Source organism: Triturus cristatus, chromosome 2_2 (genome assembly GCF_964204655.1).
Source record: "Triturus cristatus chromosome 2_2, aTriCri1.1, whole genome shotgun sequence".
NCBI lineage: Eukaryota > Metazoa > Chordata > Amphibia > Caudata > Salamandridae > Triturus > Triturus cristatus.
Genome location: NC_140582.1, coordinates 181,173,059 through 181,198,654, shown reverse-complemented (window position 1 = coordinate 181,198,654; position 25,596 = coordinate 181,173,059).

The following is a 25,596-nucleotide window of genomic DNA, read 5'->3' as shown; positions in this document are numbered from 1 at the left end:
AGTTCTATAGATGTAAAAAAATAATCCAGTCGAACATGTTTCTGGTGAGGGGCGGAGTAAAATGTATGACCAGGGTCGCCAGATCTTTTCAGCCACCAAACATCTACTAAACCAAAATCGTTAAGAAGACCCTTGGTAGCCTTAAAAACCTTCTTCTTTTCCCCTTTATACTGAATATTACTACATATGTTTTCATCTCCTCGCATGTGTAAATTAAAGTCCCCACATAGGATTACAGGAGATGGCCAGGAGGCCAGTTCAATACTGATATCGTTCAGCATATCGGGGTCATCAGAATTGGGCCCATACAATGAACCTAAAGTAAAAAAAAGGCCGTCTGTCCTCAGCTCGATAATAGCCCACCGGCCAAGTTGATCAGACTTAATACGTTTACACTCACCCCACCCGTATTTTTTAAGGATGGCAACACCTCTTGTATTCAATGCTTGCTTTGACCAGGTCCATAAATTCATCGTGTGAAATATGTTGGAAGGAATGGAGAGGCTGAGTTAGAGTATTCTTGGTTGTTGTTTTGTAAAATGTTAGTGCCTGTGCTTTGTCTCTGTTTTAAGTCCAACATGTCAGCTTTGTCCGTGTAATGATTTGCTAGTTTGTCAGTGAAATCTTTTTTTTTGTAACTCTTTTTTATTAACATTCATCGACTTACAAATAATCATTGCAGCGATACAATCTCTGATCAGGTGTGGCAAAATCTGACAACAATTATGCACATTGTACACAGTGGGGACAACTCAAGGAGAAGGCAATTCCTCAAGTGCAAGCGACTGAGGTGGAGTACAAATGTCCCCTCTATACGAGTTCCAGGGTCCCCATATCCGGGACCACTTCTTGGGGCAGCCCAGAGCAACATATACTGTCTTTTCACGGAACATGCACCAGTCCATATTTGACTTCCACGCTCCCAACGTAGGAGGAGCTGTAGCCCCCCAAGCCTGGGCTATGTTCCTTTTTGCCACCATAAATACCAGCGTGACCCATTGTGTTTGGTGTTTGTTCAGGTCAGTTGGTTCCCATATGTTTAATAAACATCTAGTCAGTGAAATCTTGAGTAATGGGATGAGTTCCTTCTAGGCAATTTGGTTTACAAAATTCATTGAGTATTTTATAGAATTCTTTATTTGCATATTTAGCATTTTGAATTCTCTCTGAATAGTACATTTTCTTTGATTTTTTGATAGCTGACTTGTATAATCTGTTAATTTTCTGTAGGTGAAGTTTGTCTTGTTTGTTTTTTGTTTTGAGCCAGGCACATTGCAGCTTTCTAATTTGTAGTTTTATGTCTTTTATCTCTGTATTTCTCCAAGGTGCTCGTTTTCTTCTGTTCTGTTGTGTGGTTTAGAGTGGTATCAGGATATCAAAAGCTTTCTGTAGCCACTCATATAGTTTTTTTTACAGGATTTATTGTTTCCAGATCTGTACTGGATGTTAGTGGTGTTTCTAAGTGTTCCAAATTGATTTTGTTCCACGGTCGCTAGGTGGATGCACCTAATGTGGTTTTAGGTGAGTCACTTAGTGTTGTTTTATGTTTGAAAGCAAGCAAATTGGTGGTCTGACTTTGTGACTTGAGTTATAGTTTGAAAGGTAACTAGTTGAGTATTAGCAAAAAGGACATCTAGGCTATATCCAGGGATGTGTGTGGGTTTGTGGAAAACCTGATGCAGGTTCAGTGCCTCTAGGCCAGTGAATATTGTTTTTGGATGGGTCATATTGGGTTTGTCAAACCAAATGTTGAGGTCACCCAGAACACATAGGTTGGACTGTATTGTTATCAGGTTTGAAACTGTGTCTAGAAGTGCATCTGGGAATGTCGCCTTGTTAGGTGGAAGTCTGTAAAGGAGCAGGTTGTTACAGGAGGAAGACGGTGTAGGATTGAATCTTGTAAGAAGAGCCTCACAATTCTTTATGGAGATTTTGTCAACTTTAGTGATATTTAATGTTTGCCTGAACACAACAGCTAGACCACCTCCTTTTTTGCCTATACGATTTTGGGTGATCGTTTGATAGCCTAAAGGAATGGCTTCATGCAGGACTGGAGCCATATCATCTCCCAACCATGATTCAGTTATGAATAGTATGTCTGGTTTTGCATCTGTGAGAAGGTCGTAGATGTGATGTTTGTTTTTAGAGAGTGATCAAGCATTTATTAGTAGACAGTTTAGAGAATGTGTTTTGCTGACAGTGAGACTTTGTCTTGTAGAAGAGTGATCAGTATTGTGTGGGTTAGTAGCAGGTGTGATTTTAGTGCTGGCATTAGCTGTATGAGGATAGCAATCGTGTAGCTGTTTTGTAAGGTGTTCCCCGTCCAGCAGGCTAAGAATGAATTTTGATGGGTCTGAGTGTGTAGGTGGGCGGACGGTGTTTGAGAGTGATTTGGTGCGCTGTGTTGTCTTTGTGGTGTAACCTTGTTGCGCGGTAGACATGGAGAAGCAAAGTCGTGATGTGTGGCATGTTGTTTATATTGTCAGTGGTGGTAGTGCAGCATGTGGATTATGTAGTAAGGTTCTAAATTGTCCAATGGATGAGAGGCGATTGGAAGAGAGTTGCTGTGTTGCATTGGAATTTGTTCATTTGTGTAGTTTGAAAGGTGGGTGTCTGATTGTATTTTGTGATTGTAAGTATTATGAGGTGTTGTGCTTGTGAGATTTTGCTGTGCTGATGTGCATGATATGTTTTGTTTTTGAGGTGTAGTGAAAAGAAGTGCTGATGTATTTGTTTTATCACATGGATTTGTTTGTATAGTATTGTTTGTGAGTGGAAGTTGTAAGGTAAAGGGGGCGGTGATGTGTTTGTGAGTAGAGTGTATGTTGTGTGTAGGAGGGGATGAAGTAGATTTAAGTCTGTTTGTTTTAAACCTGTTTGCTGCAAGAGTTAAAATGTGTGGTGCTGTGGCATGTAAGTGTTGTTTTTTTGTGTTATTGTGATAGAAATAAGAGGAGGGTGTTGATTGGACGAATGAAGGAAGGCTGAGTATGGGTCCATTAATGAGTACTCGAGGTGGATAAAGATTCCTGCTCACAGTTGTATGGTATTTTTTTTAAACATTTCCATCTGTAAAGATCCATATTAACGTTTTGATCATTTTATATGTATTCATCCATATGTATTTATGGTTTTGTAAAAAACATAAGCTGAAATCAGTATATTCCCACATTTATTTAACCAATCAATGTTCACTAATACTTGAACACCTGACACGTTTGGGTGACACGAATACCCATTAATGATAAATCAATAGACTGGTATGAAAACATGTACATTTTAGTAACTACTTTGTACACATCTACAGCTGTTTAAGCCTCACCAAGGAACTTTCTCTCTTTTCTGACTCCCCCTACAGGTCAATCTGCAATGCTATTGGTCTGCAAGTCACGAGTGTTGGTATTTAGAACCACTCAAAAAACAAACAAATTTCCCTTTTTATCCATATCTAAAAAAAAAAATAGAAACAGGAAAATAGTTTCTTTCCTGTATTTTTCTGCAAAAATTAGCGAAAATGGAAAACTGAGACCCTTAGTAATGATGTTATGAGCACCTAGACACCAGAATTTCTTTTAGTGTGTTTTATACAAGCAAAGAGATTATCATTATTATTTATTACATGTATCTGCCACAATATCAGGTTGCAAACACTCATAGAGACAAATATTGAATAAACCCCTGCATCCCCCATAGCTGGGTGAAATAGAAAATCACTGCCCACAGAAGACGTAATTAACATCAACTCCCTAGAAAGCCACTGCCATCATGATCATCATCAAAATACATTTATTCACATTCAAAGATACAAATCATTAAAGAATACATTTCAAACGTACATATAATATACAGCTATAAACTGCACCAGCTCTTATCTACCCGTTCCAAAATACAAATGAAAAAATTCCTCTCAGTAGGTCATTAATACCTGCCTAAACATGATCTAATCTCATATTCACATCTTCCCTGAGCAAGTTACCCAATGACCTTCCCCTGGAACCCCCTGACATGTCACTGTTCTAGCACAAAGCCTGAATACCTGGCAGAAAACAGTAGCTCACCCTACTAAATTCATACATTTATGCCATAATGTACTTATAAACCAATACGTTTAGAGTCTGCCATTGGTAATGTCTCATTCACTGTCATTCTACACATTGATAGTGCCATGCAAATGAACAGGTGACAATGCTGTAGTGAGTTAGAGATGACGGGACAATTTTTGTTCCTGACAGACTCCGTAGAACAGTGGCGTAATTGCGTGGGTCATAGAATTCATGATATAGAATGTTCAGTTCATGGTTACGTGCTGATGACTAAAGCCATGTAATATGTTATGTTATGTTATGTTACGACTATTTATTGTGCGCACAGATACTCCAGCCAAGGAGCGTCCTGGCGCAGAGACAAGGTAGCACGTAACACAACCACAGGCTAAAAACAGAAACTAAGAAACAGCTAAAACAAGAAGGTTTTTATAGCCCTCCGAAAGGTCAGAAGGTCCTCCAGCAAGCGGATTTCAACAGGCAAGGAGTTCCATGCTGACGCAGCCATTAACCTAAACGAGCGGCCTCCCATGCGGCTAAGCCTGAATCTGGGAACCACCGCAAGGGCCAGACCCTGAGAGCGAAGGCTACGGGCAGGGACATACAAAGACAAACAACTCGACAGGATTTCCGGGCCTGTACCTCTCAAGATTTTAAAAGCAAGGCACAAAACCTTGAAGAGGATGCGCTTCCTGACCGGAAGCCAGTGTAGGGAGCGAAGGACACCTGTCACTGAGCAGAATCTGGGCAAGCCAACAATCGCCCTCGCCGCATCATTCTGAACCCGTTGTAAGCGGGTTAGTTCAGCCTGGTTAGCCCCAGCCAGGAGAGAGCTGGCGTAATCCAGGCGGGAGATGATAGTAGCCTGGATCACCAGCTGCCTGGTCGGGGCGTCAAAGAACTTGAGAACAGGTCTCAAGCCCCTCAGGAGACCGAAACAACAGGCCGCGGTTCTTTTAGTATGGCCTACAAAGGAGAGGCCCGCATCCAGCCATACCCCCAGATTTTTCACTTCCGATACCGGGATCGGAGTAGGTCCCAACTCTGAGGGCCACCAGTGGTCACCCCACAGCTCCACTCCCTTCCCGACGACCATCACCTCTGTTTTAGTGGCGTTTAGCTGAAGGCAATTGCCTGTCAGCCAGCTAGCCACCGCCTTCAGTCCGGACTGAAACCTGGGGGCCTCAATCTCCGCATCCCCACTGAGAGTAACCGCCAGCTGAGTGTCGTCAGCATATGAGACCAAAGTAAGGCCCCACTGCCTAGCGACATCAGCCAGCGGTCTCACGTAAAGATTGAACAACGTGGGACTCAGCGAGGACCCTTGCGGAACCCCCATGGCCAGTGGTTGGTAGTTGGACTTGAAGGGAGGGATGGCAACACAGAAGGAGCGGTCATCTAAAAAGGAGCGGAACCATTGCAACACCTGACCGCCAATGCCAGTCTCCTCGAGCCGGCGCAGGAGGATGCTGTGGTCTACCGTATCAAAGGCGGCGCTAAGATCTAACAAAATAAGCGCCGCCGTTTGACCAGCATCCAACCTTGCCCGGAGATGTTCCACCATCACAAGTAGCGCAGTTTCCGTACTGTGCCCAGCACGGAATCCGTTTTGTGTGGGGTCGAGGGCATTGGTCCGAGTCAGATGTTCAGACAGGGCCAGGTTGACGTGGGCCTCCGTGATCTTGGCTGGCCAGGGTAACAACGAGATGGGGCGATAGCTTTCAGGCTTGGAAGGGTCCAGGGTGGGCTTTTTAATGATCGGGGACACCACAGCTTGTTTCCACTTAGATGGAACAGTTCCCGTTTCCAAGGAGAGGTTGACGAGGGAGCATACGGCTGTACGCCCCATAAAAGCTTGGTCTCGGAAGAGAGCAGGCCTTACTGGATCGGATGGAGACCCAGATTTGACTTGCAGCGCAAGTTTGTCAAAACCATCCAAGGTGAGGGGGGGAAAACAAGCAGTGTAGTCTGATGGTGGACCCCATTTATACTTTCCTCAGTGAACCCTATGCTAGGGAATGTCCTATATATAGCTTGGACCTTCCCCAAGAAGTAACATGCAAGGGATTCACAATGGGAAAGGGAGCTCACGGTCGTAGAGGTAGTCCGCTTCGTGTGTGGTGTGATCATTCACAAGTACCCGGGCTGGGGTAGGATGCTACATATGCTACCTTCAGTCTTTTGCATGCCTTAGAAGAGTCTTTTGTATGCTTCAATAAGGACACTATCAAGGAGACATAGATTAGCACTACAAGTACATCCGCGTGGTCATCCTATTCTTGTTGTTAATTACTATATCCTGGAAGCAGGGTGAAATGGCAACAAGGATGCATGTGTATTACTGATCATTATTTAGGGCCCTTGTCCGATATATTTGCTCCTCTCCAAGCTTTTCTTCACTGGTGCATCCCTGATGCTGATCTGTCCTGGAGTACCATGCACTTCCTCATATGGCCTATCCAATTCCAGGACTGGAATTGGTGAACAGCGTCTTAGAGGTGGACATGAGAGGATTATTTAAGGTCCTAGTGTCCCCCTCTCCTCATAACATCTTTTCCCATTTTACTCATTTGATGTACCAGGAATATTTTTTTAAACATCTTTTTATTAAATTAACAGCAAGTAAAAAACCTGTGCAAATACCACAATGAAGGACACGCATATATGGTTGATGTATGGATTGCACCTCAGTGTGCACTTGTATCATTCCCCTCTCCTGCCTCCTCCACCCCCAATACAGTGTCATGGGTGTAGTTATGAGGGACAGTGTTCTTGGCAATCGCTGGGTGAAGGGATGCACAGGGGCTTCCCTTATAGGCATTGTAGGAAGGTGGATATCTGACTATGGTTACCCCCAAATTTTTGCCTAGTGTCTAGCTGGTTTTTCGACTTAGTTGGCCTGAGATCCTGCTATTCAGGATCTCAGCCTGGCTGTTCTCTCTTTAAAATGGACTCCATGTACCCTAGGTACATACCCAATTGGTTGGATCACCCTATCAGCCCCTGTACCAGTGTACACTAGGTACCCAGGGCATTGGTGTACCCAAGGCCTGCCAAGGGCTGAAGCATGTATTATGCCACCCCAGGCTTGGCCTAACGATTTGACACAACTGGCTGATCACTCAGCTGGGGTAAGTTGGTGTAATCACCTCTTACTTAGGTGTAGTATACCTATACCTAACCTTAAATGGGACACCTGGTAACCTATAAGTCACTCCTATGGCAGGCCTTAACAATCCTGAAGGCAGAGTGCTTGGTTCCATGTGAGATGGTGCTCTGGCATGAGCTGAGCCTGTCTGCAGTGGTCGGAACAACTTCCTTCTACTGTTTCCAGATATCGTCATACCATATACTCTTAAGTGCATTATGAACCTCGCGGTTAAATGCTATCTTTGGTTTGGCTTTATCAAAACATGTCGAGTAAGGTGTCATACAAATTGGAATACTAACCCCTCGCCAATTCTGGCAACGGGGTTAGCATTCCACCCTTCTAGAGGGACACGACATGTACAGTACCTGAAACCCGGGTAAAATCAGACATAGCCTCAGCTCCACAAAATGGATGCTGCCACCACAGACACAAGTCTGCCCTCCTGCTGCTGGGAGTCCTTCCAGCTTGGGAGGTGTGGACAAAGGGTTTCCTGCCAGGGGAGGTGCGTGCACCACCCCAGACAGGATTTTGTGTATTGGTCAGGTAGGGCTTGAAAGAAACCAGACATGCCTGTGGCTCACAAGGAGCCTCGGTGCATATGCCAGTTCAAACCGGTCCTGGGGCACACCAGTCCCGGGCCTGGGGCGAGGTGGACAAAGGATTGGGGGTGTAACCACCCCCCTTCCTGGTCCCACCCATAGGGAGGGACCTAGCAGGTAGTCCGGCCCCTAGAATCCGCTTAAAGGTAGGAGCTGTGTCCTAAGACTTCAGACATCCTGGAATCAACTTAACACTAAGAAGAAGACGGGAACTTCGACGCTCTGCTGCACAGAGGACTGAAGCCAATCTCCCCTGTGGTCAGGGAGTGACCACCTTGCTAACGCAAGCACCATCCAGCGAATCAACGTCTGCTTTGCCGCCGCCTCCCGCCGGAGCCCGAGCCCAGAGACTGACAAGACCTGGACCTCCAGACCTCTCACCGCCCGATCCACAGTCCCTGAAAAGAGGAGACCCGTGGAGGCACCGAGACACGTGGAGCCAGCCATCTTGGAACGACTACGACAAGCTGACAAGTGCAACAACCGAGGCTCCCTCCAAGTTGTGCTTTGGGATCTGAGAAGCCCAACACCCGAGCAGCATCTGCACCAAAGGTGAGCCCTCCAGCATCTCCACGATCTGCGTGGGGCCCTTCTGCATTTTGCCACTCGACGCGCCTAACCGGTTGCTGGCCCGCTGGCTAGTAGCCATCTTGGCGACGAACTCTACGAAATACACCGCTGGTCTGGTTGCTCCAGACTGGCCCTTGCTCCCCTCCAAAGGAGCAGTCCTTCTGACCTTGCTGGTCAGGACCATCAGCTTATTTCATCTCCTACAACAATTGCTTTTGCCAAGGCTTGTTTGCTTCGATCAAGTCGCCGACACCGCCGACAGCGAGAACCTGCGTGGGACAGCTCGTGAACCGACTCCTGGACGTCGTCGACCTCCAGGGACCACGTGGCTGCAGAGACAAGCTACACCTTTCTTCCTGTTTGCACCCGACATTGCCTGGTACCCACCTGGTGCCACGCTGGTCACTGGCTAGTGACTGTGAACACTGTCCCCTCTGCTTACAGGTCTTCAACATCTCCGATCCACTCTTGGATCCACTGCATCTCTCCCGGACCGACCGCCTGCAGCATCTTTGTCTTCAGGCTCCACGGAACAGATAGAAGAAACCCGACGCACTTCGAGGCCTATGCACCCGCTTCCTGTGGGTGAGGTAAAGCTGGCACACCTGTGCCCAAGTGTAGTATTACATCTCTAGTGCCTGTGTTCCAAATCTCGAGTTCCTAGTCCATCCGGAAGATCCTCTTTGCAGTAACTTTGTACTTTTTACGCACCCATTGAAACCTATGGGAGCACGCGTGTGACTATTTGCTCTGCCCACGCCACCCGTGGACCTCCTGGTCACTAACTGACGTTAGCTCCTTGTAGGCCCAGCGATTCTAGAGGCCCTAGGCCTTTTCCCTTTTCTGTTCGTGGTACTTATACCACTATTTTAGTATATGGTTTGAGTGGCCACCAGGGCTATCCATATAAAGTGCAACTTCTGTGTATTCTGTGATAATCTTGTTTGACGATTTGTGCTCCTGTGCTCATAAAGAGACTAGGGGTTACTTTGAGAAATAAATACATATATATTTTGAATATATATCTGTGTGGTGTCCTTTCATTGGTATAAAAGGGGGTTGCATTTGGTAAAACAGCTGGCTTAACACGTTTCACGAGTTTAGCCTCAAAGACTGCTTAGCCTACGCTACCACTAGGGCAGCTAGTCCGAAAAGGTTGACTTACAACCACACCATAAGGGTTGCTTGGCATGGTACAAGGTGATCACTTTAACTAGTGAGCATCATATACCAGGCCAACTTCTCACATTGGTGAGCAGCGGTTGGATTTGAGCTTGCTGTGTTTTACCATTGTAATCTTGTGGTTACCAATTGAAAGATCACATAGGTACCTGTAGGTACATATAAAACAAGATTAGATATACATAAGTTCTACTGAACTTAGTTGTTGTAGAGCAAAGGGAGTAGCACACCCTGACTACAACTACTAGATAGGTTTAGTAGGTAAACCCAAGTGTAGGTAGATTGCAACACATCCACCCACACTTAAGAGCAATGGCCGGGGCAGAGGGGTCCACTGTACCCATCTCTGTTGAGAGTGACCCCCAGAGGGCACCATCCAGCTTTGCTACCCTTAATCAGAATGAGCTCAGGCATTTGGCAACTCTTAGAGGCCTTAAACAGCCCAAGAACCCTACCTCTGCTGAGCTCAGAGAACTCTTGCAAAATGATGAGAATCAGAGAGAACTCAAGAAAGCTTCCCAGTTAGCCCCCTTAGGGTCCGGAACAGGAGGCCCCCCTTCTGAAGATGCTACAGAGGTACCCAGTTCCAATAGCCATCCCTTAGATGAGAATCATACTACAGGGGAGGAAAGTGGTGAGGATACAGAAAGTAGTGATGATGAAGGGAGAACTAGCCCAGTGCCAAGTATTATACTTGGCCCAGCTAAACTAAGGCTATTGGGGACTGACAATGGGTTTACCCCATTGGATCTCCCCAGTGGACTTAACACAGGGCTTGGGAGGCAAAGGAATCGCTCAGGTGACTCCAATGCTTCTCATGGCTCTAGAGGCTCTCAAGGTCACTCCAGGAAAAGGATGACCACCCCTCAGAGGAGGGAACATGAGGCCAGAATGCAGGAAGCCCAGCTGAGGATCAGGAAGCAGGAGCTAGAAGCAGCCCTGATGGAAGAAAAACTGAACAAGGATAGGCAACCTAGGGAGAGTGGGTCTATACCCACTGGTGGCAGCATTGTCCCTAAGGACAAAGATAGGGTCTTTGATAATAGGAACCTGTCTAAGATTGTGCCCCCCTACAAAAGTGGGGATGACATCCACAAATGGATGACTGCTCTTGAGAGAGCCTGCAAAGTGCAGCAGGTTCCTGAAGACCAGTGGGCAGCAATCCTCTGGCTCTCCTTTGAAGGAAGAGGCAGAGACAGACTCCTCACTGTTAGAGAAGAGGATGTCAGAAATTACAGAGTCCTGAAGAGTGTTCTGGTTGATGGGTTAGGCTTAACCACTGAACAGTACAGGTTAATGTTCAGAGACACCCAAAAGACACAGACTCAGGACTGGTCTGAATATGTTGAATGTGCCACTAAGGCTTTGGAGGGTTGGTTGCTGGGAAGTAAGGTATCTGATTATACAGGATTGTACAATTTGATGATGAGAGAACAGATTTTAAGTAACTGTCAAAACCAGCTCCTCCATCAACACCTGGTAGACTCAGATTTGACCTCTCCCCAAGAATTGGGAAAGAGGGCAGATAAATGGGTCAGGACCAGGATCAGGCCTAAGAATCAGGGTGGTGACCAAAAGAAAGATACCACCAAACCTCAAGAGAAGGGAGGGGATAAGGCAAAAGAGAAATCTTCCTCAGGGCCCCAAAACTCCACACAGGGTGGTGGGTCCCAAGCTCCCTCCTCTACCACAGGTAAAAAGCCTTACTGCCATGAGTGTAAAACTCCTGGGCATTGGAAAACTGACAGCAGTTGCCCAAGGGCTACAAACAAAACTGTTCCTCCAATTACTCCTGTCACACCACCTATTACTGTCAGCAGTAATCCCCCAGGTGGTGGGAGTGCCCCCAAAAATTTGGGTGGGTTTACTTGGGGAACACAGGGGGGCCCTGGCTTAGCCAATTCCCCTGCAGCAGATACTCTTGTCTGTGATGGTGGCATGGGGTTTGCCAACTTCACTGCCTGTCCCAACACTTTGGGTAGGTACAGACAGGAGCCCTACATCAATGGTACAAAAGCTGAGGCCTACAGAGACACTGGAGCTAGTATCACAATGGTGGCCCATTGGCTAGTTCCCTCTGAGCAGCTTTTGCCTGGTTTCTCCTACCAGGTGACCAACATTGATGGCAAACAGAACAGTCATCCCATGGCAGAGGTATGTCTCAGCTGGGGAGGTGTCACTGGCCCTAAAAGGGTGGCAGTGTCCCCAACCTTGCCTGTAGACTGCTTACTGGGGAATGACTTAGAACTCTCAGCTTGGGCTGGAGTTGAACAAGACACCCATTCTAAAATGGTAGGCCTTTCACAAAAGGGTAATGGGGTTGTGCCATTCACAACCCCTGTCCAAATAGATTTCCTCCCTGGAAAGGTTGGAAGGGCAGTGGTAGCCACAGCCCAGGCACAGACAGACTTCCCTGTAGAGACTGGCAGAGCTGTGACAGTCACAGCTCAAACACAAACTGAGTGCCCCCCTGAAAAGGTTGGCAAGGCTGTAATGGTCTCAGCCTATACTCAGACTGACATAGGTGTAGTGAAGCCTGAAACTATGGATCACTCCACACAAACAGAGAGTAGTGGGGAGGGAGAAAAGTCTCCCTCTCCCCAGACATTAGGAAAAAGTCAGCCTCCTCAGGGATCTGACCTCACCCCTTGTGAAGGAACTGCCCCAGAGGTAGCCAGGCCTGGCCTGGCAGAGCCTCTGATGTCAGTGGCCCCTTCCAAGGTGGGACCCAGTCTGGTGCAGGTAGCCTGCTTCTCTCTACCCTGCCTCAGTCAGCCCAGGGCTGCAGAGGTCAGGGAGGCCAGTGGACCCCAAGAGGGCCCCTGTCCACAAGAACCCCCCCATCAAAAGAATGAGGATTGCCTGGCTAGTAGCCCTAGTCAGGTGATGGGTAAAAACATTCCTGAGGGATCTCCTTTACAGGTAGTTAGGGACCTCCCCCAGAGGGATTCTGTTGGGTACAGGCAAACATGGGACCTTAGGGCCCCAGACCTGACCTGTCCCTCCAGTAAGCCCACAAAAGGGACCCAGCCTCCAGCTTTAGGTAGCCAGAGGCTGACCCTGAGAGCACAGTGCAACTCAGTTAAGGAAAGAAAGGCATCCATGGTGGAGGGGGATTGGAGGAAGGTGAGGCCTCACTTTGAGGACACTCACTTCAGTACTCCATCTCAACACCAGCCTTTTACTTTGCCAAGACACACCAAAGGTAGAGATTCCCTATGGTGGAGACCCTCTGATACCCTTAGGGTGAGGGATTGCTTAGTGGACCATGAGACCGGGGGTAACCATGCCAGTGCTGGTTCCTCCTTATATGGCCACTTGGGCAATATAGGCTTACCTGGTCAATGTCAGCCTTATCTCCCTTCGTTTGGGGGGGGGTTGTGTAGGAAGGTGGATATCTGACTATGGTTACCCCCAAATTTTTGCCTAGTGTCTAGCTGGTTTTTCGACTTAGTTGGCCTGAGATCCTGCTATTCAGGATCTCAGCCTGGCTGTTCTCTCTTTAAAATGGACTCCATGTACCCTAGGTACATACCCAATTGGTTGGATCACCCTATCAGCCCCTGTACCAGTGTACACTAGGTACCCAGGGCATTGGTGTACCCAAGGCCTGCCAAGGGCTGAAGCATGTATTATGCCACCCCAGGCTTGGCCTAACGATTTGACACAACTGGCTGATCACTCAGCTGGGGTAAGTTGGTGTAATCACCTCTTACTTAGGTGTAGTATACCTATACCTAACCTTAAATGGGACACCTGGTAACCTATAAGTCACTCCTATGGCAGGCCTTAACAATCCTGAAGGCAGAGTGCTTGGTTCCATGTGAGATGGTGCTCTGGCATGAGCTGAGCCTGTCTGCAGTGGTCGGAACAACTTCCTTCTACTGTTTCCAGATATCGTCATACCATATACTCTTAAGTGCATTATGAACCTCGCGGTTAAATGCTATCTTTGGTTTGGCTTTATCAAAACATGTCGAGTAAGGTGTCATACGAATTGGAATACTAACCCCTCGCCAATTCTGGCGACGGGGTTAGCATTCCACCCTTCTAGAGGGACACGACATGTACAGTACCTGAAACCCGGGTAAAATCAGACATAGCCTCAGCTCCACAAAATGTATGCTACCACCACAGACACAAGTCTGCCCTCCTGCTGCTGGGAGTCCTTCCAGCTTGGGAGGTGTGGACAAAGGGTTTCCTGCCAGGGGAGGTGCGTGCACCACCCCAGACAGGATTTTGTGTATTGGTCAGGTAGGGCTTGAAAGAAACCAGACATGCCTGTGGCTCACAAGGAGCCTCGGTGCATATGCCAGTTCAAACCGGTCCTGGGGCACACCAGTCCCGGGCCTGGGGCGAGCTGGACAAAGGATTGGGGGTGTAACCACCCCCCTTCCTGGTCCCACCCATAGGGAGGGACCTAGCAGGTAGTCCGGCCCCTAGAATCCGCTTAAAGGTAGGAGCTGTGTCCGAAGACTTCAGACATCCTGGAATCAACTTAACACTAAGAAGAAGACGGGAACTTCGACGCTATGCTGCACAGAGGACTGAAGCCAATCTCCACTGTGGTCAGGGAGTGACCACCTTGCTAACGCAAGCACCATCCAGCGAATCAACGTCTGCTTTGCCGCCGCCTCCCGCCGGAGCCCGAGCCCAGAGACTGACAAGACCTGGACCTCCAGACCTCTCACCACTTGATCCACAGTCCCTGAAAAGAGGAGACCCGTGGAGGCACCGAGACACGTGGAGCCAGCCATCTTGGAACGACTACGACAAGCTGACAAGTGCAACAACCGAGGCTCCCTCCAAGTTGTGCTTTGGGATCTGAGAAGCCCAACACCCGAGCAGCATCTGCACCAAAGGTGAGCCCTCCAGCATCTCCACGATCTGCGTGGGGCCCTTCTGCATTTTGCCACTCGACGCGCCTAACCGGTTGCTGGCCCGCTGGCTAGTAGCCATCTTGGCGACGAACTCTACGAAATACACCACTGGTCTGGTTGCTCCAGACTGGCCCTTGCTCCCCTCCAAAGGAGCAGTCCTTCTGACCTTGCTGGTCAGGACCATCAGCTTATTTCATCTCCTACAACAATTGCTTTTGCCAAGGCTTGTTTGCTTCGATCAAGTCGCCGACACCGCCGACAGCGAGAGCCTGCGTGGGACAGCTCGTGAACCGACTCCTGGACGTCGTCGACCTCCAGGGACCACGTGGCTGCAGAGACAAGCTACACCTTTCTTCCTGTTTGCACCCGACATTGCCTGGTACCCACCTGGTGCCATGCTGGTCACTGGCTAGTGACTGTGAACACTGTCCCCTCTACTTACAGGTCTTCAACATCTCCGATCCACTCTTGGATCCACTGCATCTCTCCCGGACCGACCGCCTGCAGCATCTTTGTCTTCAGGCTTCACGGAACAGATAGAAGAAACCCGACGCACTTCGAGGCCTATGCACCCGCTTCCTGTGGGTGAGGTAAAGCTGGCACACCTATGCCCAAGTGTAGTATTACATCTCTAGTGCCTGTGTTCCAAATCTCGAGTTCCTAGTCCATCCGGAAGATCCTCTTTGCAGTAACTTTGTACTTTTTACGCACCCATTGAAACCTATGGGAGCACGCGTGTGACTATTTGCTCTGCCCACGCCACCCGTGGACCTCCTGGTCACTAACTGACGTTAGCTCCTTGTAGGCCCAGCGATTCTAGAGGCCCTAGGCCTTTTCCCTTTTCTGTTCGTGGTACTTATACCACTATGTTAGTATATGGTTTGAGTGGCCACCAGGGCCTATCCATATAAAGTGCAACTTCTGTGTATTCTGTGATAATCTTGTTTGTCGATTTGTGCTCCTGTGCTCATAAAGAGACTAGGGGTTACTTTGAGAAATAAATACATATATATTTTGAATATATATCTGTGTGGTGTCCTTTCATTGGTATAAAAGGGGGTTGCATTTGGTAAAACAGCTGGCTTAACACGTTTCACGAGTTTAGCCTCAAAGACTGCTTAGCCTACGCTACCACTAGGGCAGCTAGTCCGAAAAGGTTGACTTACAACCACACCATAAGGGTTGCTTGGCATGGTACAAGGTGATCACTTTAACTAGTGAGCATCATATACCAGGCCAACTTCTCACAGGCATTCCATCTGCTCCAGATTTTCTCCCACTTTTTAGGGCAGCCGACTTTCATAACCACTTTCTCTGCCACCATGCACCCATTCATATCCGGCTTCCAATATCCCAGGAGGGGAGCATAAGCTTCCCCCCCCCGAGACTTGCAATGTAACATTCAGCTATAGCCAGGCCCAGGATCACCCATGTCCTTTCTGCCAAATTCAGGTCTGTTTCCTCTCATACATTAAGAAGATACCACTTGGAAGAGATCAGTATTTCACTTCCACCCACTGCATTCAAGCCTTCCACCACTGCTTCCCAGAATGTTTGTGCTACTGAGCAATCCCAAGTGATGTTGAAGAAAGCCTCCATCTGGCCACATTGTCGGCGTCAACCCACGTCTGCTCTCCTACCCATCTTTGCCACTGTGGTGCATGCCAGATAAGACCTGCGTAGTATGTTGAGCTGCACCATCCGTAACCGGACCTTAATGGCCACCTCCCTAGGGGACGCCAGAGCATCGGCCACTCATCGTCCCCCAGCCCTCCCAGGTCTTGACTCCACTTTTCCTGCAAATGTAGGAGCATGTCCAGCGTGTTGTTGATTAACTTCCTGTAAGTGAGGGAAATTGCCTTACGATGACTGTGGTCTTCAAGCAGCCTATCCTCGAGGGGAGACGACTCCAGGCGGTTCATTTCCTGGGGGATGGCCACCTGGAAAGCGTGCCTTATCTGTAGGAAACAAAAGGTCTCAGATGGCACTAATTTGTATTCCTGTTGTAAGCCAGAGAAACGGATAGCTTTGTCCCGGGTTCATAGATCCCCAACCTTGAAAAGGTCTATAAGATCCCACTTTCCAACACCAGGTCACCTTCGCAGCGTGACCAGTTTCTCAGATTCCCACAGTGGAGTAGCTTGAGTTATCTTGTCCCCCAGCCCAGAAATGTAAGTGTGGACTGCCAGAGTAGGACCACCAGGAATACTTTTGATTTGCTTTCCCAAGCATAAAACCTGGGTTTTAGTTAGAGCCCTGATACCATTTCGCATAACTAAAGAGAAAATCAAGAACCATCTGCACACCATTGTATGTTTTAATAAAACAATATCATACGCATGAGTGATGTTACTATCATGCCAAAAGTCTCCATTCAGCAGTAAATATCCTGCGGCTGAGGCATACTTTTGAATGTATTCTTATATATCTTTCAAATATACATAGATTTGTTTGCAATTAATATTCATTTATTCAAATGGTATCACAAATATTTATTTTTTCTCCATATTTTAGCGTTAAAAAGATGAACATTGAAATCTTAACTCTAATATCCAAATACATTCTTCCTGGGTTCATATCACGCTCTCCGCCTTTCTTTCTAGCTCGCCATTGCAGAATTATTCACAACGTTCACAAATGTTTTAACCCCAAATGTCACGGGAGGGATATTAGTAGATAAAAAACAAGCATTGGCATAGCCAATAGGTCTCCCTTTTGTGACCTCATAAGTGTTTAGTTATCCAGTACAATATCCTTGGTGCAACAACATCAAGTGTTGCATGGCTAAACACTTATAAGGTCCCAAAGGCGAGACCTATTGGCTATGCCAATGCTTGTTTCTATTGTGCCCAGCTGGCAAGCAGAGCAAATAATTAACTTCTCTACTCCTTCCAGAACAGTACCTGCATACTATACATAGGTACCACTTTCACACATGATGGTTTCTGTGCAGGTCCAAGGAATGGAAGCTCAGAATGAGCTGTGCCCAGCAAATTTCTACTTGTCTTTGGCCATTCCAGTCGTGTTTCTTAGAATGATATTATTTTTTTTGTCGGCATAATTCTTTAGGATTCCTTCGATGAAAGTTGAACATGAAGGCTGTTCACTTTTGTTTTCCTTTATGAAGTATCATATTCTGGTGTACGTATATGGGCTGTTTCAGTGGGTAGGTGGACATTTTCTGCTTTCCGGTCCCTTCTGCCAGCTCCTTGATCACCAGGATAAAGCTCTCCTCAAATGAAAAACTTGCATAATAGCGTATGTACATACCACCACCCTTTTTTGTGGTCACAAAGGGACCGGTTTTCCGTTTGTGACCTCAAGAAACATCTGTACGTCTGCCCCAATGTTCCTAATAATTTGGCTGTAAAGCCCCAGTTTGAGAGGTATCTCTGAATGGCGCTTGTGAAACATTTCAGTATGTTCATGGTGTGCTATGCAAACTAAATCCTGCCCCGAGACATGTACAGTGCTTCCATAAGGCGATTTGCCCACCAAATGAATGCAAAAGGACGGAAAATCCTTGCAATGTTTGGTGTTTAAATGAATTGTTCCCTATAAACGATGAAAAAGAATTGTAGGGAAAGGATGAATTTTCAGCCTAATTGGCGCGCCCAACTCAACTTATTTAAAAAAATATAATTTTTGGCAGCACACAATGCTGCGCTTTAACTTTATTATCGCCACGCACCTTGCTTTTGTTCTCTGCGGCTTGGTTCGCGAGATGCCCCTTATAACACCGCTTTAACTTTAATAATGCTGGCAGCGACCCTTTCTTCGGTTCTGCCTGGCTTGGGTCAGCAGCAGCCACAAATGTGGAGCCAACATTCCCGCTGAGCACCATCCGGAAATCCCATCTGCTCCCACAAAACACCAACAGTTGGCATCTCAGCAAAAGCAGCGTACAGTGGGAATACCACTCCTGTCTCCGTTCTCTCTATTACCCTACCCATCACTTTCTCTCACCCACCTCATCTCATTTAATAAATCAAAACAAAAATGTTAAAGGCAAAACAGCAGCAGATTGCTGCTGGACCACTCTTCTGTACTAAAAAACACTACAGATCACTTACCATGGTTCTTTATTTACTGTGAATAAAAGGTAAATACTAAATAGCCAATGGGTAATAATGCATGCCTCAGTATGCATGTACGCTCATGCGTGTGACGCAGGAGTTGCTCAGAATCATAATGCCATTTTCTGCCCACAATTTCATGCCCCAATTCCTCCTGTCCTCACCAATTCCTGTATTTTTGTGCTTCCACCTCAATTTCACTTACTTAGCATCCAACAATCACTTCTATCTCAGCCCTATCTAAAACATACACTACGTATGGCTTTGCACTCTTATGTATTAGTGGGACCTCAAACACCCATCTCCTCTGCTGTATGTAAATTGCCATCTAATTGGCGTTTCAAAAATATTACGAAATATTGTATAAGTCTCCACTGACAATATCGGTGGAGGAATTGAATGACTTTCTAGAAGGCCTAGAGTTCCCGCAGCTCACCAAGGCACAGATAGATGACTAAGCTGCCCCAATCACAAAAGTTGAAATACGTTCAGCAATAAAAGACCTACCCCGCAACAAAACCCCAGGTCTGGACGGTCTACCTGTGTAATTCTATGAGACCTTCTCGACAAAAGGAACCATAGTAAGTCCAGCACCACACATAGCCAACCACTGGCACTGCAGTACCCTCTCACAGAAATCAATGGAGGTAGGGACTTAAAATAATGCCCTATAGAAAATAATGAAAATTATTTAAAATGTTTAAAAATATAAATATATATTGATGTAATATTAACAAATTATCTACAAATAAAACAGTTATTATTTAATTTCGAAATATTTTAATAACCATTAAAATTTCATGCTACAATATTTTTTATTAAAATGTAAATTAGATTACATAATTGGATTTCATACGTCATTTTTATTTATAATTAACACATAATACAAATATATTTTTTTACTTTAGGAGGGAATTGTTCCAATCTAAACTTCAGACAAAAAAACATTAATTTAGTGTAGTTAATTTAATACACACTTTAGTTAATAGTACTGTAGTTCTGTTCTATGTTTAAAATACATATATACAATTAATTTGCAATACTATTTATCATATCAATATTATTACTATGTTTTTTTAATTTAATACACTTTTTGACTTTTCCTCTACTTTTCCACCGTGCGGCAATCCCCCTTTAAACTCTGTCCTATTTTACTTTAGTGCACTTATCACTCTGTCACTGTTTACTTGCACTGCGCCTTCACTTGGAGCATCTATTACCAAAGTGTTTTTGTTGGCTCATAAATAATTCATTGGCATAAATAAGTGTCCTTTTTATCATTCTACACATTGTCTTGTACTTGAATGAAGGGTTTCTATAGCACTTTATCAGGCTCCCTAACTAATTTGCTTGTTTAAATGATTCTGAAGGAACACACAGTATGGTGATATTGTGTGAAAAATAACTAACTGCACATCTTGAAAGCTGGAAACTGTAGACTACGATTTCTGTAGCAAATTAAAAGAACACATAAGTATTTCTGCTCCTTTTTCCACTGATGTCCACACACCTATCCATGTATCAAATAAAGCTGTCGCACATGACTAACTGTCATATGAGTGAATGCCTTCCTCATATTGCAAGGTTGAACAGCAACCCCTTTGGAAACCCTGACAAAGGTGGCGTAGTGCCTGCTACCAAAATGTGACAGCTTCCGCCTCCCATGTCAAACGCCTGGGTAGGCATCACGCTTCCCAATTAAAGGCCTACCAGTGAAACATCTGAAGTCCTCTGCAGGCCTCCATGTAACTGATTACACGGTATTACAAGCAGCCAGGTCACAAACAGGTCAGACTCTAGCTTGAATTCCTTGACTAATTAAAATCAGAAACAATAGAGAATGTGTGGCCAAAACCTGATATTTAAACCCAAAAATCTTGTCGAGTTAGCTGGCGAAGCATATTTAATTTAAAAGGAGTTTTCTCATGAGGAAAGCCCACTTGCTTGAATCATGCTAATTAAATAGAAACCCTCTTATACTTACTTTACAATAGTTCTTCTTGATGTCATGTTAGCAATTAGAAACGTATTTAGATCTAAATCAGAAGGTGATTCCGACAGCTATAATGTTCTCACATCGATTCACGAGACCAGTGCTCACAATATAAATGAAAAACTTAAACTACCACTCTTTCAAACAAACTTTATACGGATTAACATAAAATGCCCCCACCATGCCTTTCCTTGAAGTAACTTTGAATTAGTTATGAAGGACGTCATTGCAAGTTTAATGCTTTGCCCATTTTTTTTTTACGTTAGCGTGGTATGGGTTCGCAACAGTTTTGTCGTTGTTCTGTACATTGAAAATCGTGCTTAAAATCCGAAAAAAACTGCTGCTTCTTCATTGTATGAAGTAGAAGAGATTTTCCAGGTTATTTCGATATTCCAATAGGTAACCACTTTTTTTGATGAATTGAACCACTTTTTTAATTGGAATAGATTTTTTTTTGTAAAACTCAATTTTTTTTTTAAAGAATTCCATTCTTCTTTTAAGAATCAAGTTGATGGGCTAACCTTAAGATGTTCAACTAAAATAATAGAGAAAATAAATTAGCTGCAGGTACAAATCGGTTTGAATAAGTCAACCTCCAAATGGAGTGACTATATCGGCTTTTCAACCCAAGCCTAAACATGTCTACTTAGAATTCAGACTGTCTCGAGCCACAGACACCTATTAATCCAAAGGGGCAGATTTACAAGCCCTTTGCGCCACTGTTGCGCCACTTTTCCCATTTTAAAAGTGACGCAAAAGTGGCGCAAGGGGCTTGTGAATTTGCCCCAAAGTTTCTCAAATCAGCTCAAGCCACCCTAAAGCCTCATACTAATATCCCGTAGAGAGGGTTAGAGAGAGGTAGAGAGAGGTAGAGAGGTAGAGAGAGGTAGAGAGAGGTAGAGAGGTAGAGAGGTGGAGAGCACTGGCATAGCCAATAGGTCTCGCCTTTGGGACCTTTTAAGTGTTCAGCCATGCAACAGTTGATGTTGCACCAAGGATATTGTGCTGCATAACTAAATACTTAAGGCCCCAAAGGCGAGACCTATTGGCTATGCCAATGCTTGTTAAAATAGATGGCAATTTACTTACAGCAGAGGAGATGGGTGTTTGAGGTCCCACTAATACATAAGAGTGCAAAGCCATACGTAGTGAATGTTTTAGATAGGGCTGAGATAGAAGTGATTGTTGGATGCTAAGTAAGTGATATTGAGGTGGAAGCACAAAAATACAGGAATTGGTGAGGACATGAGGAATTGGGGCATGAAATTGTGGGCAGAAAATGGCATTATGATTCTGAGCAACTCCTGCGTCACATGCATGAGCGTACATGGATATTGAGGCATGCATTATTACCCATTGGCTATTTAGTATTTAACTTTTATTCACTGTTTTAATATGCTAGATGCCCTTTTTGGAACAGTAAATAAAGAACCATGGTAAGTGATCTGTATTGTTTTTTAGTACAGAAGAGTGGTCCAGCAGCAATCTGCTGCTCTTTTGCCTTTAACATTTTTGTTTTGTTTTATTAAATGAGATGAGGTGGGTGAGAGAAAGTGATGGGTAGGGTAATGGAGAGAACGGAGACAGGAGTGGTATTCCCACTGTACGCTGCTTTTGCTGAGATGCCAACTGTTGGTGTTTTGTGGGAGCAGATGGGATTTCTGGATGGTGCTCAGCGGAAATGTTGGCTCCACATTTGTGGCTGCTGCTGACGCAAGCCAGGCAGAACCGAAGAAAGGTGCGCTGCCAGCAATATTAAAGTTAAAGCGGTGTTATAAGGGGCATCTCGCGAACCAAGCCGCAGAGAACAAAAGCAAGATAATAAAGTTAAAGCGCAGCATTGTGTGCAGCCAAAAATTATATATTTTTTAATAAGTTGAGTTGGGCGCGCCACACAAATGAGACCAAAAGCACCGCCGTGAAGTTAAAGATCAAGCACGGTATGCCGCGATGTAAAAATAAAACATAGATTTGTTTAATCAAGGCACTCTTACTGAGCAGTACATGCTAAGGAGGAAGCGTGTAGCTGTCGTCAGATACCGGTTGTTGCTATTGGGTGAAAGCGGATAAGATTTCCGCCCGGTGCTCATCGGGAGTTCCGGCTCCACGTTTTTGGCTTCTGCTATAAGGGGTATCTCCTGAAGCGAGCTGTGCAGAATTGAAAGAAAGGTGTTGCCACTATTTTTGAAGTTAAAGCAGTGCTGTAAGTCGGTGAGCTAACGGAGCTCTCTGCTGCTTGTCTGCCTTTTGAGGTTGCCGGTCGGTGAGCTAACGGAGCTCTCTGCTACTTGTCTGCCTGTGCAGTTTGCCGATCGTGCACTGCAATGGTTCACTGCAATCGTGTGTTTGCTGGCCCGGGAGTGGTGCGTGCGTGCATGGGTACGCGCGCAGTCTGCTCTTTTTCAAAGCACATACTCGTGTGTGTGGCGTGCCCCTGCTCGCTACCGCAAGGTGAATGCCGCCACAAGCACGAGTATGTGCTTCGAAAAAGAGCAGAACGACGGCTAAAGGTCCTCCTATGCAACGCATGCGCGCTGCGTAGGCGAGACCTAAAAATGGGCTAGAAAATGGCAAAGATAATTCTGCCAATAGAGTGGAGACAATGAAACTAACTGAATCAGCTCTCAAGGGTACAATATATGGTTGGAAGATAAATAATAACGTGCCTCTAAAACCTAGCATGGTTTTTGATTGCTGGAACAAAACATTCAGATGAGAGAAATGGAAGGAAGAATAACACAGAAAATACCATCATGGCACAGAGAATGGTTAAAATGGGTGAATTACCTGAAGGATTTCACAGCATGGAATGCCATTGACTTTTTCAAACGTAGGTAATGTATGGGAGGAATGACCATACGAAAACAATCACTGAATTGACTCACAATTTTTATTACGCAATACACAATATAACAAATACCACCAATTAAGAAATGTGTTCACTCACTGCATTATGACATTCAACAAAATCTTGGGTTACATCCCAAGGAAGTTCAAGATACAAATTTACTCTATTGAAGGCAGGAAATATATTTCTCAAATCTAGTGCTCCCTTAGTAACAACAGTCTAGAGAGCCATGGAACCCTTAATCTGGTGTGGGAGGAGGATTTTGGGCCCTTATAAGAGGATGATTGGAGGGAGATTAACCCTTTGAGTGCCCCGCCCTTTCCCCGCCCTGTGCCGGCCCTTTCATTAGCGGGCGGGGTTCATGACGAGATAGTCTCGTCATGGGCACAGCACAACCGCGGCCCATGACGAGACCATCTCGTCATGGGCACTCAAGAGGTTAAGATGTCTACCTAGCAATATCCGCGAAACTCAGGCTTGTTCAGTTTAAGTATATGCACATGGTACCTTACCTACAAGACTCTATATTATGGACAGATGACCTTTCCTGCTATGTGCCATATAGCTGAATGTTAGAAGTGACTTCTACAATGTAATCTGATCCTACCCAAAAAATCAGTGTTATTGGACATGAATCACTTAGACCCTCACCAACATTACTCAATTAGTTGTGAAAGTATGACGCAAATTACTGCTCCTGGGTATGATGGAAGAGGAAGGGTTCGCTTGGCCTGTATGTGAAAACAGTATTTGGCCTTGGACGATTGATCTCAAACAGGATATTGCTAGACACTGGCTCTCACCTAGGCCTAGACAGATTTGAAATATTAGAAAAGCCCATTTACAAGACACACAGATTTGACTTCATGTATACCAGAAAATTTAGGAATCATGGGCTGAATATTCTGGAATTGACATTTGACTTCATACTATTGACCTACTTCAGAATCGCAAGAGCATGTAAATATTGTTATTTTGTATTACATATCATTGCTTGTTTGTGAGTGCACTGCACCACTGTATTAAATGTTATCTTTGTTGATGCAAATATTCATTAAAAGAATTGGAAAATAAAATATCAGCTCCATGGTTCAAGGTGAGCTGTGTGCAAGTCTGTACCTCTCCTGGAGAGCTTTTGTGGTTCATACTGAAATCATTTTTTTTAAAGTGTCAAAATATCCATGTTCTGCATATGGAATCCACCCACTCATTATTTCTTTCTAGAAGTAAATAACCTATGCATCTGTAATAGATCTGTGTGCCGCTATTTAAGTGCTGCCATCAAAACTGGGTATGTTGATCAATACTGATGTAGTGCAGATATCTGAACTTCAATCCCTTAGTGAACTCATCAAACGAATTTCCCTATTGGTCATATGGTCCTTTGATAGTCTACTTGAAGTGTTGCGTCAGTATGTATGCAAAGCAGTAACAGATTTAAAAAGTATAACAACACCGCTTGCAGACTAAAGTGTGCCAATAGGCTATGTCATAATAAAATGAGATACAAAGTAATAACAGACACAATACAGAGGAAACAGATTGACACAATCAGGTGTTCCATAAAGAAACCTTTCCTATCTAATCTAAACATTAGTTGGGACAGACTTCTCTATAGGCAATTTCTAAAGGGGAAGCATAAAAGTTGTCAATATGAAATTGAAGTTCAATAGAAACTTATAGGAAATAGAAAGGGTGCTCAGCATGAAGCTTTACACTTTGGAAATCCAGCAGAGAGAGAGTTCTGTTACCTTTCGAAGTCAGGAGGAATCCAGTCTAACTATGAAACACCAATTAAAGTACATCCAACCGTTTCTTGAACATACAAATCTTGTTCCCACCACTGAGAGACAATCCCGTAACTGCATATGACATACTCCTTAAATTCCCATCTCCACACAGTTAGGTACACATCTGTTGGCCTTGAATATTGCATCTTTCTGGTACACCGTGAAAAGGAGGCTTTCTCTCACCATCATATTTTTGGTGCCAACTTTCTTCTCCAAGAGCTCACTATCAGCAGTCTAATACCAAACAATATGTTTTTCTCTATCGAGAAGTGCAATATCACCCCTGCAGATGAAAGAGGACAGCATAGTGGCACAGTTAAAGCAAACATTTTCAGCCAAGGCCTAATGTCAAGCTACTTTAACGTGAGAATCAAAATGGGTGCGCGTTACAGTAATATAAATCAGTAGGAAGCAAGCAATTATTATTAAACATGAATATATGATGAATATGAATGCAGCAGTCT